Genomic DNA, 19,812 nt, shown 5'->3' with positions numbered 1-19,812 from the left:
TCTGTGTGAAAAGCATCTTCCCACACTAGCAGCCTGTGTGCCAGCCAGTCACAGAATTACCAAGTTTGGGATGCTATTCTTATATAATTGCTGCCTGTGGAAGATGGTACTGCTGTGCATGATGCTAGCTCATTAGTTATGAGTTAGAATGGAGCTTGAAGATTAAAACAAGAAACTCTTTATTTCCTTCAGTTCAGCCAGATACTCTCCTGGTCTCTTCATATAGGTAGTTGATACTGATAAAAATCAGGTGAGCTTACTAACACAGGGCACATCATGTGCTGGCAGCAGGTCATCTCCTATTCTTCCTCCACCTCAGCTCTATGGGACTGCCAGCTGCAGAGCAAATGTAGTGCAGCCCCCTTGCCTAGAAGAACCGATTTTTACAAGTGGGAAATTGAAGAAGATTGTGTGATTCCAGTCAATTTCACTCACAATGGGTAAGAAGCACCTGTGCACAAGCTGGTGTGGCATTTCCTGGAGCAGCTGGTGCCCTGTACCTGAGCCTAGTCAAGATGTAGGAAGGAAAATGGAGTGAAGAACGAACAGGAGGAAAAATGTGCAAGCCTCTCTTATTTTCTGTCTTTTCATGCCAATAATTTATCTTTTTCCACTGATTAAGATATTACAAGATTCACATGTGATCATAGTTTTCCTAAGGTAATGCAACTCCCAAATGTTTCATAAAGTTCTAAATAATACAGGATTTACATTCAGTATACCACATAAGCAGACACAGGTTGTCTTGATTTCTCTTTGTTGGTTTTTGTTTTAAATTTGTTTGCTTTCACCAAGGCAGGCCACTAACAAACCATGCATTTCTGTAAAGAATTTAAATAGGTAAGCATTTACTTAAATGAAATAGCTTTTAAAAATTTGTGGATTTGTCTAACAAAATTATTTTACCTCAGATTTAAAACAAGAAGGATATACAAATGATGAAGCATGGTCTCTGCAATTCTCTGTTAGTCTTCCACAGCTTCTCCATCCTACACACATATCTGCACACAGAGCTAACCAATTTTCCAGAGTCTCAGGAAAGAACATGTCCCTATATCCCCTCCCTTCTTACATCACTTCTGCATCTTCATCTTTATTTTTGATACCTACTCTTCCCCCCACACTACAAATATGCTGAAATCTTTCTTGTTAATGTACACACAACCTTCCCCTAGATTCCCTAGATTTATCTCCCCAATTACAGTATTTCTCCCTCTTTCTCTCTCTCTTTCTAATTTTGCAACTAAATTTATTTATAGTCTTGGTCTGATGCCTTCTTCATCATATTCCATTCATTTCTTTATTTGGTAACATCTCTGACTCCATTAAATTTACTTTGGAAAAGGTTACCAGTGAATTCTATATTTCATAGAATAATGGGAATTTCATACTCCACCTCCAACTCACTGTATTCAATATTGTTCACCATATATTTTGCCTTACAGTAATTTTTCCAATTGGATTTGTAACACCACTCACTCTGCTTCCCCTTCCATTTAAACATTAGTATTCCCTCTTTTTCCTTGACTCTTTTTTTTCTTTTAATAGTGATATTTCTTGGAGTCCTTACCTTAACTCTTTCCTCTCTATAATCACTCTCACAGCTCTTACTATAAGTGTTATGTTATTGACTATAAATATACCACAGATAACAAACTCCTCATCCACAGAATACCAACCTGGGCCTGTACCTTTTTTCAAATTTTCACCTCATTACAAATGCATTTTCTCCTGTCTTAGTCTATTTGAGCTTCTATCACAAAGTACCACAGACTATGGGGCTTATAAAAAAAACACAGAGAGTTAGTTTTCATTGTTCTGGGTGCTAGGAGTCCAAGATCATGGCACTGGCAGATTCAGTGTCTGATGAGGACCTGCTTCCTCAGAAGTTGTGCCTTCTCAGTGTGTCCTCATGTGGTGGGAGGAGCAAATGAGCTCTCTGGGACCTCTTTTATAAGGGCAGAAATCCCATTCATCAGGGCTCTGCCTCAATGACCTAATCACTTCCCCAAATCCCAATATTCTAATATTACTTTGGGGGTTAGAATTTCAAAATATAAATTCAGGAGAGGCATAAACATTCAGTCCATTGCACTCCACAATTATCTTTTTTTTTTTCTTTCTGGAAGTATCAGCAACATCCATTCAGTCACCAAACCTAGAAATCTAAACAACAACCTTGATTTCTACCTTCCCTTAATTTCTGTATCTGAAAATAAAATCATACAAATGTGGCTTCAATATCTTTTTGACTCCCTTGCTCCTTTTCTTTTTCTGTTTCCACTATAGTCCTTTAAACCTTCATTATCTGTTACATCAACTTTGACAAAAGCTCCACTTTGCCTACAAAATTGAATTCAAATTCTTCAACACTTCCTCAAAATTTTCATGAAAGATCTCTGAGTACACTTCTGTCCTGCCTGCTCCTTTATGCTCTTTTAAGTAGAAACCTTTTGTTGTTGTTGTTAGGAGACATTCTGCTGTTTCCTTGATATATTTGCTTCCTTGATGTACTCATTTTTTTCTTTCTCTGATGGTAACTCATTCTTTCCACATAAAAAGATGGCCTTTCTTAGTCAGCTCTTCCCCCTCTCCCAACTTTGCTCAGCTATTGCCCTCCAGGAAGATTTCTGAAATTGTAAGCTAGAGTGAGTCTTGCTTTTTGACTAAACAAAAACAACACAGGTAACACTATGGATTTTTTTTCTCAAGGAACTCAAAATGCTTTATGAAAATAATCATATTTATCATTGTTCGTAGGAGAGAAATAAATGTCATCATTGGCATTTGAAAAAATAATATTTTTGTAACTATAAAATCTGCCTTCCTTTCTCTGGCCCCTAAGTAGAATATGACGCTAGGATTTTATAAGATTTTTTTTTCTGGAGCAGAAATGAACATTTCCTTTCTTTTGGAAAATATCTGACAGTCTATAATATCTTTAAGGATCTAGTAAAGTCATAAAACATTCAGCTGTGTTAGTCTTCTGTGGCCAGGATTGGGACTATGGGTCTATTACCCAGAAAAAGATGGGGTTCGTTCACCTAGCAAGTAACAAATGACTCTCCATGAGAATGCAGTTTTTGATCAAGAAGAGTTTGATTACTTGGCATAAGTAAGGAGAACACTGGGAGTATTCTCCAAAGCAATGTCTCCCTAAGGGAAAGTGACAGAAGGGTTTTATGGGGTGATAGAGTGGGGAGACAGTGCATCATTGCATGCAGAGGAGGAGTTCCAGTTGTGCAGACGCTGTGAGTCATTATGGCAGCACATAGGTCACATGTTATTGTAATGCAGCTGCAGTTCCTCTCATGATGGAGACTTTAGCATGGTAATAAGGAAAGTCCACCTGGGTTCATTTATAATTTGCCAGGTTGTGTTAGAAGCTGGTTTTGACCAACAAGGTGACTGTATTCCTTATAGGATTTAGGGAAAAACAGGCTGAATGTCAGGAGACTAAACAGGCTGTTGCTCAACTTGACCAAATTTCTGTAATCCCTGGAGAACCTTCCTATCTGCTTACAGATTTGGAAGAAAAAGTAAATCGTGTGAGTCTATATGTCCTCTAAATACTTCTAAATACCCTAAATACTTCAACTCAATGGGAAATATGCACTCTATTACCATTTAACTTAACCATAAGATAATCAGGAACCAGGATCAACTGACAACTGTTATATTAAGAAAAAAAATTTTATCAAATATATTTTCAAAAATACTTTAAAATCTTCATACATAAAAATATTTTAAATGAAGTGTATTAGGCCATGACTAAAATGAGTTTTTTAAAACTATAATTTATAACCACATTCTGTCCTAAAAATAAGAAAATTAAAATCTATGAAGTGGGCTTTTATTCCCAGATCTGACATGTACAGAGAGTGGCAGTCATCATTTCTGTCATTACAAAAACATAAAGATAAAACCAGATAGACAAACAATATTACTGACTCTACTTGCATTCAATAAAGCAAACCATCACACCAAAATCTGTAGAAATATATTGAATCAGAGATACAGCAGAGATTTGCTTACCTTGAGCAGCAGCTGCTAAGACAATAAACTGGTAGGAAAACTTAAATGGTAATTTTCGACAAGTTGCTCCTGGCTGTGTATGGATTTTAACCTGAGAATGAGAAACTCAAAGTTAGACTTTTGTGGATTTAATCTCTAGGAATCCCACCATATTCTCAGAGTGAAACAATGAAAAAGATGATCTCTAACTGTTTCTGGGGAAGGAAAGAGTACCCATTGTGAACAATGCTGTGCAAGAAATAGACTCGCGGAAGAGGAGTACTTACAAAGTCCAAAGTCAAAGTGAGACAAAAACAAAGACAGCAGAAGAATTTGGAGCCTCTAGCACCAGTAGCTCCACCAAATTTTGAACAGAGACTGATTCTTAGCCAGATAAACATGGGATCTGACACTGTAGTCCTATTTTTCCTATTCCACAACATTGGCAGATTTCAACACCACCACATTATAAGACATGTTTCAAAGCAAGGAAAACACATTTTGAAAAGGTAAAGCAATCATCAAAACCAGACAGATATATGACACAGACATTCAAATTATCATACAAGTCATTTAAAATAACTATGGTTAATATGTTAAGGACACTAATGGAAAAACTAGATAACGTGCAAAAATAGATAATATAAGCAGAGAGATAAAAACTCTAAGAAAGAGTCGAAAAGAAATGCTGGAATGAACACTATAACCAAAATAAAGAATGTCTTCAATGAACCTGTCAGAAGATGACATGGCAGAGGAAAGAAACAGTGACATAAAAGAAGGGACAATAGAAACTTCAGAAAATGAAATACAAAGAGAAAAGAGAATGAAAAACAACAAACATCTCAGAGCTGTGGGACAATTTCCAAAGTTATAATATATACATAAGTGGAATGCAAAAGCAAAAAAGTGAGAGAACAAAGTAGAAAAATATATTTGGAAAAATAATGGCTGAAAAATTTTCAAAATTAATGACAAACAACAAACCATAGTTCCACAAAGCTCAGAAAACAATTAGCAGGACAATAACAAAGAAACAAACAAAAACAAGCAAAACAAACTAACCTAAGAATGTTAAAAATAAACAACTGTGGAGAAAAGCGAAGACAAAAGGAATATCATGAAAGAAGCTACAAGAGAAACAAACAAATTAACAAACAAAAATACATCTTACCTATGCAGGAGCATGGGGAAGAATTACATTGCACTTCTATTCATAAATATTCAAGCAAGAAGAGAGTGATGCTAAGAGAAAAAAAAATCACCTAGAATTATATATGCATCAAAATTATTCTTCAAAATAAATAATAAAGATTTCTTTATTTTCTAAACAAAAATTGAAGGAATTTATTGCCACCATGCCATACCTCCCACAGGAAATAATAAACAAAATTATTTGAGCAGAAGGGAACTGATATTTTCTTGGGTCTAAGGAAAGGAAGAGTGTAAGAGAAGGAATAAATGGAGTTTTATTTTTAAGAATAAAAAATCTTATATGTTTCTTATTATCTTGAAGATAATTGCTAGTTTAATGTAATAATAGTAACAATGTATTTGGTGATTATAACACATGGATAAATGAAATGACTGACAACAATATCACAAGGGATGTATAAAGGAATTCAATACATTCTAAGTGTAATGTGTATCCTCAGACATCAGCTAATATCAAATCACATAAAACAATCAATTAAAACCAGAAAGAACAGAAATAGATGGAAGGGAGAGAAACAAAGAAAATGCAAAATTTAGAAAGATTATAAACATGGTAGGTATTAATTATAATATATAATTAGTCAACTTAAATATTACTGGTCTAAGTACACCAATGAAGACATCGTCAAAATGAATGAAAAGAATAAAACCAATTATATGTTGAATACAAAAAAAATGTATCTTAGAGAGAGGTAGAGCAAGATACCTGAATGGAAGAGTTCTCCAATCATCCTCCCCACAGGAACACCAATTTAACAGCTATCTACACAAAAAAGCACCTCCATAGGAATTAAAAAAAGCAGGTGAGTGATCACAGTATCTGATTTTAACTTCATATTGCTGAAAGAGGAACTAAAGAGGTTGGGTAAAAGAGTCTTGAATTGCTGATGCCATCCATCTTCCATTCCTCAGCAGCAGTCACCTGTCTTGAAGAGATAATCTGTACACTTGGTGGAGGGAGAGCACAGCAATTATGGCGCTTTGCATTGGAACACAGTGCTGCCAACACTGAGCAGAGCTCCACTGATGCCCACAGAGGGAGCATTTAGACAAACCAGAGAAGAACTGCCCATCCCAGTGGCTGGAACCTGAGTTTCAGCAAGCCTTGCCACCAAGGGCTAAAGTGCATTGGGGTCCTAAATAAACTTGAACAGCAGTCTAGGACACAAGGACAGCAATTTTTATGCAAGTCCTATTGCTGTACTGGGCTCTAAGTCAGTGGCCTTGGGAGGCACACAGTCTAGTAAGACACAAGCCAGGGTGACTACATCAGTGCTCGCTGCCTATAAGGGAAGGACATGAGCCTAGCTAGCTTTGCCATCTGCTCCATCGCCAACACCAGGCAGCACTGCTTGCATCTCTGAAAGAGACCTCTTCCCTTTGCTTGAGGAGAGGAGATGGGAGAGTAAAGAGGACTTTATCTTGCAACTTGGATACAAGCTCAGCCACAGTAGGATAGGGCACCAAGCAGAGTCATGAGGCCCCCATTCTAGGCCATAGCTACTATACAACATTTCTAGATACACCCTGAGCCAGAAGGGAACCCACTGCCTTGAAGGGAAATCCAGTCCTGGCAGGATTCATCACTTGCTGACTGAAGTCTAAGCTCCGGAAGAATACTCTGGATTACCAGGCAAAGACTCTTTTTCCCTTTCCTTACTCTCTCCCATACAAAAGAGTCTCTCTCTCTCTCTCTCTCTCTCTCTCTCTCTCTCTCTCTCTCTCTCTCTCTCTCTGTCTGCTGAGGTGCCCGGAGCTCTGGGAGGTGTGACACAAGCACCCGTGTGGCTACCACACTTGGAACTGTGCTGCTTCAGACCTGAAGCCAGCACAGCACTGAGTCTCACCCAAGGCTCACTATAACCAATACCTAGCTACCTCCTAGGAGCGCTTAAGGCCCCAGGGCTCTACCGTCTACAGATGGCAAAGTGAGCTCGACTTGTGTCCTTCCCTTCAGACTCTGAATAATCAGCAGCAGTAACCAGGTAGTACATATCATAGGCCTTAGGTATGAATCTTAGATGTGATGGCTTCAGGGGTGACCCAGCACATTCACATCTGTGGTGGCTATAAGCAAAAATTCCTTTTGCTTGAGAAAAGCAAAGGGAAGAGTAAAGGTGACTTTGTCTTTGCAGCTTAGGCACCAGCTCAGCCACGTGGATAGAGTGCCACATGGGCACTTGGGGTCCCAAATTCCAGGCCTTGGTTCTTTGATGTGATTTCTGGACCTACTCTGGGCTAGAGGGGAGCCCACTGCTCTAAAGGGCGAGTTCCAGGCTGGACAGCATTCACCATAAGCTGACTGAGAAGCCCTTGGGCCTTAAGTGAACACTGTGAGCACTGGTGGTTGCCTGGCAGTACCCACTGTGGGCCTGCGGTAATGGTTGACATGGGAAGAGACTCCTCTGCCTGAGGCAAGAGGAAGAAAGAGTGGGAAAAACTTGTTCTTCTCTGGGTGCCATCTCAGCAGAAGTGGAAAAAAGGTAGATTTCTAAGATTTCTGACTCCAGGCCCCGGCTCCTGGGTGAAATCTTTGATCTCATCCCGGGACTGAGGGAACTTACTGCCCTGAAGGGAAGGACACAAGTTGAGCTAGCTTTGCCATCCGTAGACGGTAGAGCCCTGGGGCCTTAAGCACTCCTAGGAGGTAGCTAGGTATTGGTTATAGTGAGCCTTGGGTGAGACCCAGTGCTGTTCTGGCTTCAGGTCTGATGCAGTACAGTTCCAAGTGTGGTAGCCACACGGGTGCTTGTGTCACACCTCCCAGAGCTCCGGGCACCTCAGCAGACAGAAAGAGAGAGAGAGAGAGACTCTTTTGTTTGGGAGAGAGTAAGAAAAGGGAAAAAGGGTCTTTGCCTGGTAATCCAGAGTATTCTTCTGGAGCTTGTCCAAGACCATTAAGACCATACCTATATAAGTCTGCATGAACCAAAGTGTTACTGGGCTTGGGGCGCCCCCTAATGCAGATACAGCTGCAGTGACCAAAAACTTAGATCACAACATCTAAGTCTCTTCCAATACCTGGAAAGCCATACCAACAACAGGCATAAACATGCCCAGACTGTGAAGACTACAATACAGACCTAACTTTACAATGCCTGGATATCAACAAATATCCACAAGCATCAAGATCATCCAGGAAAACATGACCTCACCAAATGAACTAAATAAGGCACCAGGGACCAATCTCAGAGAGACAGAGATATGGGACTTCTCAGACAGAGAACTCAAAATGGCTATTTTGAAGAAACTCAAAGAAATTTAAGATAACACAGAGAAGTGATTCAAAGTCCTATCAGATAAATGTAACAAATAAACTTAAATAATTAAAAAGAATCAATAATAAATTCTGGAGTTGAAAAATGCAGTTGACATACTGAAGGATACAGCAGGGTCCCTTAATATCAGAATTACTCAAGGAGAGGGAAGAATTAGTGAGCTTAAAGACAGGCTATTTGAAAATACAGTCAGAGGAGACAAAGGAAAGAAGAGAAAGATCTAAATCTAAGTACAAGAAGGTTATAGAACACCAAGCCGATTTAACCCAAAGAAGACTACCTCAAGGCATGTAATAATAAAACTCCCAAAGGTCAAGATTAAAGAAAGAATTCTAAAAGCAGCAAGAGGAAAGAAACAAATAAAAGCAGACTTTCCAGTGGAAACCTTACAGGTCAGTAGAGAGTGACATGACATGTTTAAAGTGCTGAAGGAAAATAACTTTTACCCTTTGGGCTTCTCCTACCCTTAAGTCAACAAAGAAGGGAGTTACAGTGTTGGCTGGGGTGATTGACCACACTATCAAGATGAAATCAGTCTATGATTCCACAATAAAGGTATGGAAGACTATTCATGGAATACAGGAGATCCCTTGGGGTGTCTCTTAGTATTGCCATGCCCTGTGGTTAAGATCAATGGGGAACTACAACAGCTCAGTCCAGGCAGGGCTATAAATGACCCAGGCCCTTCAAGAATGAAGGTTTAGGTCACTCTACCAGGAAAAAAACCCACAACCTGCTGAGGTGCTTGCTGAAGAAAAAGGGAATACAGAAGGGGTAGTAGAGGAAGGTAGTCATCAATACTAGCTATGACCACATGACCAAATGCAGAAATGGGGACTGTAATTGTCATGAGTATTTCCTCCTTCTTTTGTTAAAAACATGTTTGTGCATGTATACACTTGTACTAAGAAAATACCTCATTGTATTTCCTTTTTCCTTCATCAGGTGACATAAGATTTATTGACTTCATATCAGCATTTAAGTGTTATTAACTCTATGTAATAGCATTTGGCTTGGGGATTGGTGCATTTCCATTTGTACAAAGGATAGTTGTATTACATTAGGCATAATTTTGACCTTATTATTGTCTTTATTTGAAGATTATGTCCGATCTCAGGAGATGTGTATGGGTTCAAGTTGACAAGGGGTTGACTTGTGACGATTAATGCTGCCTGTCAACTTAATTGGATTGAAGGATGCACAGTATTGATCCTGGGTGTGTCTGTGAGGGTGTTGCCAAAGGAGATTAACATTTGAGTCAGTGGGCTAGGAAAGGCAGACCCACCCTTAATCTGGGTGGGCATAATCAGCTGCCAGCAAGGCTAGAATATAAAGCAGGCAGAAGAACGTGAAAAAACTAGACTGGCTTAGCCTTCCAGGCTACATATTTTCCCCTGTGCTGGATGCTTCCTGCCCTCAAACATTGTACTTCAAGTTCTTCAGCTTTGGGACTCAGACTGGTTTCCTTGCTCCTCAGCTTGCAGATGACCTATTGTTTGACCTTGTGATCATGTGAGTTGAATACTCCTTAATAAACTCTCTCTCTATGTATATATGTTAGTTCTCTTTCTCTAAAAAACTCTAATATATGAGGTATTTTATTTTTTGTGTGGCAATTGTGAATGGGATTGCATTCCTTCAGTTTGACTGTTGGTTTATAGGAGTGCCAATAATTTTTGCACGTTAATTTTTTATCCTGAGAGTTTGTTTTAGTTGTTTATCAGCTTAAGGACCTTTTGGGCTGAGACTATAGGATTTTCTAAATATAGGGTCATGTCATCTGCAAACTGGGATAGCTTGACTTCCTCCCTTTCTATTTGGGTGCTCTTTATTTTATTCTGATTGTTGTTGTATTCTGTCTTGCCTAATTTTTCTGGCCAGGGCTTCTAATACTATGATGAATAGAAGTTGTGAGAGAGGGCATCCTTGTTTTGTGCTGGTTTTCAAGGGGAATGCTTCCAGCTTTTGTCCTTCAGTATGTTGGCTGTGGGTGTGTCATAGATGGCTCTTATGATTTTGAGGTATGTTCTTTTAATAACTAGCTTATTGAGAGTTTTTAACATGAAGCAGTGTTGAATTTCATTGAAAGCATTTTGTGCATCTATTGAAATAATCATGTGGATTTTTTCTTTAGTTTTATGTGATAAATCACATTTGCTGATTTGCACATGTTAAACTAACCCTGTATCGAAGGGTTAAAGTCTACGTAGTTGTGGTGGATTAGCTTCATGATGTGCTGCTGGTTTCAGTTTGCAAGCATTTTGTTGAGGATTTTTTGCATCAGTGTTCATCAAAAATATTGGCATGAAATTTTTGTTGTTGTTGTTGTGTCTCTGCCAGACTTTGGTATCAGTATGATGCTGGCCTCATAGGATGAGCTGAGGAGTAGTCTCTGCTCATCAATTTTTTGGAATAGATTTCATAGAAAAGGGACCAGCTCTTCTTCATATATCTGCTAGAATTCAGCTATGAATCCTGCTTGTCCTAGGCCTTTTTTGGTAGGCTATTTTTTACTGATTCAATTTCAGAGCTTGTTACTGGTCTGCAGAGGGAGTTAATTTTTTCCTTGCACCAAATTATTTTAAGAGTCATTCACTGAGAACTGGCAATTGTTTCAGGAAGGTTGTATATCTTAAATAGTAAAACTTTAGCCATTTGGCACGGTGCCTGAAATTTTAGCACTACATATTATAATTCATTAAAATATTTTACCAATGCCCTAAATATGTAATTTAATATTTATTTATTCATTAAATATTTGATATTCTAATAGTATGTATCGCACTTGTGTTAATAACCATTATTATGAGTTCATCTTAAATGGCACTTTATCATCAGTATAAGGTATTTTTTGAGAGACTATAGGTGCATCACTGAATAATTTAAGGATTATGACTTTAGTACAGTCATTATTGTCCAGTAGGCCCTTGATAAACAAGGGATTAAAGAAACCATAGGAGCTGTCAAAAATATATTCCTAATTTAAATAAATTTACACCAGTGGGTGCTGTTTTACCAGTGTTCATACTAATAATACATAAGTTATAAACTTTAAATGAAGCTTTGGTTTTCTAGATGGTTGTCTGTGGGATTTTATTTTATTTCTTCTATTACAGTAAGAAAATTTGATTGCAAAGTATTTTCGAAGTAAGTTGCAGGTGAATCTTACTAGGATTTAAACAACATATAAATGTTATGTCAATCATTTCCCTATCTAGCAAGTTATTTTTTCATCTCCAGTCTACACAAATGTTTCCACATTATTTTCTAAGCTTTTTTGAGGCCCAAGATTTTTGAATATTAGAGATGAAACAAAAAAGACCATCTGAAGTCCTACTTATAAACACTTCTCTATTATGTAACAGAATAGGAGGACATTGTTTATTAGGTTGGTGCAAACATAATTGCAGTTTTGCATTGCTGGAATTTGCCATTTGATATTGGAATATATTCTTAAATAAAAGTTATGTTATACATCATTTTAATGCACATTTTCACTTTTGTTTGCTAATGACTTATTACTTGCTCTTTATTTTATATTTATTTTAGACTATGGAAATAATGTTAGACAAAAAGCAAATTCAAGTGATTTTCTTATTTGTGTTCAAAATGAGTCGTAAAGCAGCGGAGACAACTCACAACATCAACAACACATTTGGCCCAGGAACTGCTAAAGAACATACAGTGCAGTGGTAGCTCAAGAAGTTTTGTAAAGGAGATGAGAGCCTTGAAGATGAGGAGTCTAGCGGCCGGCCATTGGAAGTTGACAACAACCAATTGAGAGCAGTCATCGAAGCTGATTTATCCTCTTAGAACTACATGAGATGGTTGCCGAAGAACTCAAAGTCGACCATTCTATGGTTGTTCGGCATTTGAAGCAAATTGTAAAGATGAAAAAGCTTGATAAGTGAGTGTCTCATGAACTGAGTGAAAAAAAGAAATCTTTGTTTTGAAGTGTTATCCTCTTTTTTTTTTTGATGGAGTCTTGCTCTGTAGCCAGGCTAGAGTGCAGTGGCATGATCTCAGCTCACTGCAACCTCCACCTCTCCAGTTCAAGCGATTTTCCTGCCTCAGCCTCCTGAGTAGCTGAGATTACAGGCACCCACCACCATGCCCAGCTAGTTTTTTGTATTTTTAGTAGAGACGGGGTTTCACCATGTTGACCAGGCTGGTCTTGAACTCCTGATCTCGGGTGATCTGCCCGCCTTGGCCTCCCAAAGTGCTGGGATTACAGGTGTAAGCCACCGCGCCCAGTCTATCATCCTCTCTTATTCTACAAAACAACAACAAACCATTTCTCCATTGGATTGTGATGTGCCATGAAAAATGGATTTTATACAACAATTGGCAGTGACCAGCTCAATGGTTGGATTGAGAAGAAGATCCAAAAAACGTTCCAAATATAAACTTGCACCAAAAAATGGTCATGGTCACTGTTTGGTGGTCTGCTGCTGGTCTGATCCCCTATAGCTTTCTGAATCCTGGTGAAACCATTAGATCTGAGAAGTATGCTGAGCAAATTGATGCGATGCACAGAAAACTGCAATGCCTGCAGCTGGCATTGGTCAACAGAAAAGGCCCAAGTCTTCTCCATGACAGTGCCTGACTGCATGTCACACAATCAATGCTTTAAAAGTTGAACAAATTGTGCTATGAAGTTTTGCCTCATCTGCCATATTGACCCTGCCGTATTCACCTGACCTCCTGCCAACTGACTACCACTTCTTCAAGCTTCTCAGCAACTTTTTGCAGGGAAAACACTTGCCTGCAAAAAGTGCTTTCGAAGAGTTCGTGGAATTCCAACACACTGATTTTTATGCTATAGGAATAAACAGACTTATTTCTCTTTGGCAAAAATGTGTTGATTGTAATCGTTCCTATTTTGATTAATAAAGATGTGTTGAGCCTAGTTATAATGATTTAAAATTCACAGTACAAAATCACATTTACTTTTGCACCAACCTAATAAAATACTACAAAAATATGTTTTGACTATATTGTGTTGTGTGTCTTATTTGAAGATCTGAGAATTAGAGTGAGATACTCCCCACAAATTTTGAAAAATATTAATTGATTAATTTAAAATATGTATTGAGTTAAACTCCAAAATAAATGTATTTCATAGAGGTCAAAACAAGGATACAAAAATTACCAGACAGAGACCCTAGCACCTAGGCAAAAAGTAAGACTGTCAACTGATTATTTTAAGATAACTATGGTTAGAATTATTAGTTATAGCTAGTATTAGTACACTCAAGAAACCTTAAATGTCTAATTCCAAATGTTTGTATGGCAAAGATGCAAACTTATACCTGCTAGTATAATGTAGTCTGGTGGATGGATTTGTTTGTTCTTGCAAAAAGTTTTGAAACTTATTGTTTTCTCCTTTTGTTTGAATACTTTGGAGGATAATGGATATTGATCATGGTTCCAAAGATGGATTTTCTTAGGCCTGCAAGGTTTCTGAATACTCCAAATACTCTCTACCTTGTAGGATTATCAAACATACCCTACTGCTTTACAGCTGATCATTTGAAATATTAATTTTTTAATTTTCAGAGTGGCTGCAGAAGCTTTTGAGTTTGTATGGCTGCTTCTGTGGTGAGATGGTTATGTCACTTAACATTTAACCCTTCTAACTTCTCTCATAATGATTCTTTGTTTATCAAGTTGTATTCCAATTTCATTCTGCCTGAAGAGTAAACCTTGCTAGTGTGTAATTATAGGCTTCTGGCCTGTGCAACAGGTTATTCTAAGTTAGTCCCAATTATGTTTTTGCTTTCCCCTACCTAGGTCTGTGTAGGGCAGAACATTTCTTGTTTCACTAGACTTTGGTTTTTCTGAACTGGAAAATTTGCATTTTGTTTGACAGTAATGTTACTGGACATGAATACATGTGTAGTCTGGTGTATTTTTTTTTTCATTAGTATGAGTCATTACTTCAGGAACACGTCATCTCTGGGCAAATCAAAAAAGAGTTCTTAAGCTAGATCTTCAAAGCAGAAAGCCAGATATGATCTTGGCTCCATTATGTTACATTACTGCCTTACTAGTTTTTACAAGCGTGACATAATTTCTGTTAAAAATAAAATAATAATTTGTTATACTTTCACACTGACAAAGCTTAAGAAAAAATAACTGCTTGACATGGAAAAGGACATTGTGTTGGAATACTGTGCATAACCAAGACATGGAATAAGACGCTTTCTAAATGAACTCTTCTACAGACCCCAGACACCGCGTCTATGACAGATTTCTATATAGCAATAAGACCAATCCTTTAAGAAAAAATAAAATTTGCATTTTATAGTTTTCAAGGCTGACGAATAAACATGTAAGCAGCCTACAGTATTTAGAAAACGTACTATGAGAAAATCCACAAAATGTAAACAACGAAAGAAGTATGGTGGCTATAAATAAAAACCAGAAACAAAGTGAAATGTTTCTTTTCTTAATAATTTCTGTAGGAGCAAGCCCTCTATTTTTCCAAGTATTGGTCCAGTCAGACACAATTTGAAAATCTCTGTCTCTAAAGAAATATGTTTCAACTACAAGAAATTTCCATTACTGAGTCTGGTAAGAATATCAATTGTGGCTGCCTCGCCAAAGGAAATATCACCATGAAATCCATTAGTCCTTGTTTGTATAAATCAAATGTACTGGTAAAAAGCAGTAACTTTCAGTGTAATTACACCTCAGTATATATTCAAGCCTTCTTTCTCTTAACTAAATTTCTTACATACAGGTAAAAATCACAATACAGACAAATAATACTAACATTACTGACTACTTTTGAATATAAATATTTTAGAAAAATGTTTTCAATTTGAGTTAGTCTTTATCCATTAGTACCAATAATTTTGTTGAGTAAAAATACAGATACAGAGGAAAAAAATCTCCTTTACCTTCACAATTAAAAAAAACTATTAAATGAAAAAAGTGTGCTACATAAAATTAGTGTAACTTTTAGTTTTTTTCCATTTAAATTCTTGAAGATAATTTTAAAAACTCTTGGCTTCTACTTTAAATATAAAAAAATAAAAATGAGGGACCTAATGAGCATAAGCATAAAGAGATTTCATCAACATTTCTCTTACAGAAATATTTTCCTGTACTAGGAGAATACACGTCTAACTAAGAGAAAAGTCAGAGACATAAATGTGATGAGCTGAAGAAAACATAAAATGGTTATTTTGACTTAGATTTGGTAAAAGAGAATAGAATTGGGAGTTTATTTATTCATATATTCATTAATATTTACTGAAAACAATTGTGTTCAAACAGTAAGTCTGAACTGGGAATACATCATGTTACTCAAAATTAGGTGAATAAGTGTTTTGTTCATTAAAATTATTCAATAAAAATTGATTGAATACTTATGTTAGGTAAAGAGTCATGTAACATTATGGGTATAGATAATTTTTCCTTAAGGATCCCATACTTTGTAAGATTTATGTTAGAAGAGTGCACAAAAATTATTAAAGCACAAAGGAAATAGATTTCACCTAGAGAAGTTGTATTGAATAGTAAAATAGAGTAAGAGATTAAAAGATGAAACATACCAGTATTTTAAATAAAAAAACTAATTTTGACACCTATTTAAACTAATGTGCTTAAGTATACTACCATCATTGAGACACACAATAAATAAAACTAATAACACTGTTTATTTAACCAAAATTTGTAAAGAGATAATGGCAAAATATGAAAGGAGAAATGTGAGGTTTTGGTTTCAGCTCTGATGCATAAAGAGCTTAGAAGTCATCGCTTACATTTTTTATAGCAAGAAAAAATCGGAACAAACTGAACATCAGTGGCTTCTCTTAAACCTAACAGAAAATGATATCACAGGCCAAACCAACACCCTGAAATTTAGACAGAAATGCCAAGTCAGAGAACCACAGTTGAGATCATCTGACTTTGATAAGAAACTGCTGGGGCCATAAGATGGCAGGAATGTTAAAGTGGCAATTTTGATAAAAATCTGGTTATTTAAATAAAAAGAACAAATTTCCCTAAAGACAAACTACCAAAACGTGGACAAGAGAAATAGTTAACCTCAATAAAACCAAATCTGTTAAAGACATTGAATCAATAATTAATATCTTTTTAAAGCACCCGTCTCAGACGGTTTTACTGATGAATTTTACCATACATATAAGGAAAAATGACATGACCATTGAGCATCTCTTTCAGAATATACAAGCAAAACAAACAAAAACCAAAAACACTTCCTACTGTTCATATAAATAAGGTCAGCATTGTCTTAATGCCAAAACTATATAAAGTCATAAAAAAGGAAACTAGATCAATATTTCTCATAAACATGTATTTTAATATTTTCCAAAAATAATGATGTTTAACAATATATAATGAGTTTAATAAGAATCATAAACTGCAGACAATTATTCCAGGTATGTGTGGCTGGCTCAACATTTGAAAATCAATTATGTAATACATCATATCAACAAAATAAAAGGAAAAACATATGATCATATCAGTCGACACAGAAAAAGCATTTGAGAAAGTTCAGTAAAATTTGTATGGGGAACTCAGCTAACTAGGAAAAGTGGAGAATATTCTCAACTTGATAAAAAACATCCACAGAAGTTATACTGCTAACATCATACTTAATGGTGAGGAACTGAATGCTGTCCACCTAAGATCAAGAAGAAATCAAGGAGGTGCCCTCTCTTTATTTTTATTCAACATCATACTAGAAGTCCTCCCTAGTTTGAGAAGAAAAGTAAATATTGTGTATGTGTGTGAATGTATATGTATATGTGTGTATATATGCATATGTATATGTACGTATATATGTATTTGTGTGTGCTTTGTGTGTCTATTTATTTACTCTGTCAGATCTAAAATAATATCCCAGTAGCTGTAACAGACTCAGTCCCAGATGTTGATTTTTCATGTAATTCTCCAATAAGAGAAAAGATTCTTGGGATAAATGGTTGATTCTAGAACAAGGGCAGAAAATTTATATGATGAATCTTGCAGTACCAGAAAGTAAGGAAGAGTTCAGTGAGAAAACAAAACAAAACAATCACATTGATGGGAGTAGGTAAAAGGGGTACATAAGGCAACTGAAAGTGGTCTAGATGGCCATATCTGGAGCAGTTTGAGAAACCAATTAAAAAGATAGTATTGTATTATAATCTAAAGTATGAAATAAATGGCTGTGAGCTAACACTGATATAGATAAATGAATACATTAGTTGACAAGACACCAATTTGCTTTTCGTAGATATACTGCTCTCAAAGAGGGGAGCACAATTTTTTTTTTTTTTTTTTTTTTTTTTTTTGAGATGGAGTCTTGCCCTGTCGCCCAGGCTGGAGTGCAGTGGCACGATCTTGGCTCACTGCAAGCTCCGCCTCCCGGGTTCGTGCCATTCTCCTGCCTCAGCCTCCCGAGTAGCTGGGACTATACTATAGGCTCCCACCACCACGCCTGGCTAATTTTTTTTTAATTTTTTTTATTTTACTTTTTTTTTTTTAGTAGAGACGGGGTTTCACCGTGTTAGCCAGGATGGTTCTGATCTCCTGATCTCGTGATCCGCCCGCCTCGACCTTCCAAAGTGCTGGGATTACAGGCGTGAGCCACCGCGCCCGGCCGAGGGGAGCACAATTTAAGTTTGACCTATGCATAGTGAATTCCTTCAGAGTCCAGTAAGAAAAAGAGTGGGTTATGGGGAGAGTCATCATCAATATTCAAAAATCATGTTAGTAGCATGTCACCTTGGTATTATGTGATGAAAATAGCACTTCATTTCTGTCAGCTTCTTTCCAAAGACCCATAATCTCAATCTAACTGAGAAAAACACCAGCGAAATTCAAATAGAGAAGCATCCTACAAAATACCCAATCAGTACTTCTTGAAACTAGAAAGGTCATCAGAAACAAAGATAATTATAAGAAACTGCCACAGACAAAAAAAGCTGTTATTAATTTGCTAAGGCTGGCACAACAAAGTACTATAAAGTAAGCAACAATAGCAGAAATTCATTATTTTAAGGTCTGCAGGCTAAAAGTCCTAAGGTGTCAATAGAGTTGGTTCTTCTGAGGGAAGTTCTGGAGGCTAGAAGTCCTAGATTAAGAAATCAGCAGGGTTGGTTCTTCTGATAATCTGTTCCAGGCTTCCTTCCCTTCTAGGTCAAGCAGTTTTCTGACAACCTTTGGTGTTCTTTGACTTGTAAAAACATCTCAGCCTTTCTCTTCATATGGCATTCTCTGTGTCTGTCTTCAAATTTCCTCTTTTTATAAGGACATCAGTCATGTTGGATTAAAGCCCACCCTAATGGTTTTATTTTAACTTGATTACCTCTTCAAACACCTTATTTCCAAATAAAGTCACATTCCAAGTTACTGGATATTACGTAGGACTCTAAAATATCTTTTTTTGAGGTGGTCCAATTCAACCTATTTCAGGAAGTTAAGGATACATGATAACTAAGTTAATGTGATATATTGAATGATTGAATGGGATGTTGGAATATGCAATGAACATTAGGTTCCAAACAAAAAAAATCTCTACAAATTATAGACTTGAATTAATAATAATGTATCAATACTGGTTCATTAATTGTAACAAACATACTATACTCATGCAAGATGTTTATTGGAAAAAGTTTGTGTGAGAGATATAGAAACTCTATACTATCTTTTCCGTTTTTTGGAAACCTAAAATTGTTTTAAAAAAATAAGATATACTAAAAATATGTGAAAAGTATATGCAAATCCTGAATGAGTTCAATTGTTATTTTTACCTCAAATATCACAAATAATACTAATCCAGAAACTAAAGCCAAATCACAGTTAACAGGTTAAGCAGGAATAAGTTTTGATTTAAAATATTTGACCTCAGAGATCGAGACCATCCTGGCTAACACGGTGAAACTACATCTCTACTAAAAATACAAAAAATTAGCCAGGCATGGTGGTGGGCGCCTGTAGTCCCAGCTACCTGGGAGGCTGAGGCAGGAGAATGGTGTGAGTCCAGGAGGCAGAGCTTGCAGTGAGCCGAGGTCGTGCCACTGCACTCCAGCCTGGGCAACAGAGCGAGACTCTGACTCAAAAAAAAAAAAAAAAATTGACCTCAATACTTGATGACTGAAATGATACAAAATGATTTATCTAACATTACTTCAAATTTCAAGATATTCTTTTGCGCACCAAACTTAATGATGTCTTAAAATATAGCAGAGAATTTAATGAAAATAAGATTTTTTTTTATTTTTAGAGGTGTCCATTAATTAGGATATCTAATTCAAGAAATAACAGTTGGACCTCAAAGGACAGC

At 36.7% G+C, this 19,812-nt stretch overlaps 2 long non-coding RNA genes across 3 annotated transcripts in view; one reads left to right on the top strand and one right to left on the bottom strand.

Moving 5' to 3' along the window:
- Window positions 1-19,812, top strand: part of LOC134807489 (uncharacterized) — a 476,245-nt gene that overhangs the window by 192,351 nt on the left and 264,082 nt on the right. The gene's annotated exons all lie outside the window — the stretch shown is intronic.
- Window positions 1-19,812, bottom strand: part of LOC134807490 (uncharacterized) — a 142,891-nt gene that overhangs the window by 110,024 nt on the left and 13,055 nt on the right. For both annotated transcript variants that reach the window (XR_010148082.1, XR_010148083.1), the window contains exons 2-3: window positions 5,189-5,259; window positions 4,036-4,126 (exon numbers count right to left, since the gene is read on the bottom strand). This is a non-coding gene — a long non-coding RNA (uncharacterized LOC134807490). The remainder of the gene's footprint in view (window positions 1-4,035; window positions 4,127-5,188; window positions 5,260-19,812) is intronic.

This window comes from Pan troglodytes, chromosome 10 (genome assembly GCF_028858775.2).
Source record: "Pan troglodytes isolate AG18354 chromosome 10, NHGRI_mPanTro3-v2.0_pri, whole genome shotgun sequence".
NCBI classification, from domain to species: domain Eukaryota; kingdom Metazoa; phylum Chordata; class Mammalia; order Primates; family Hominidae; genus Pan; species Pan troglodytes.
The sequence above is the reverse complement of the archived record's forward strand: the minus strand, read 5'-3'. Positions and strand labels throughout refer to the sequence as shown.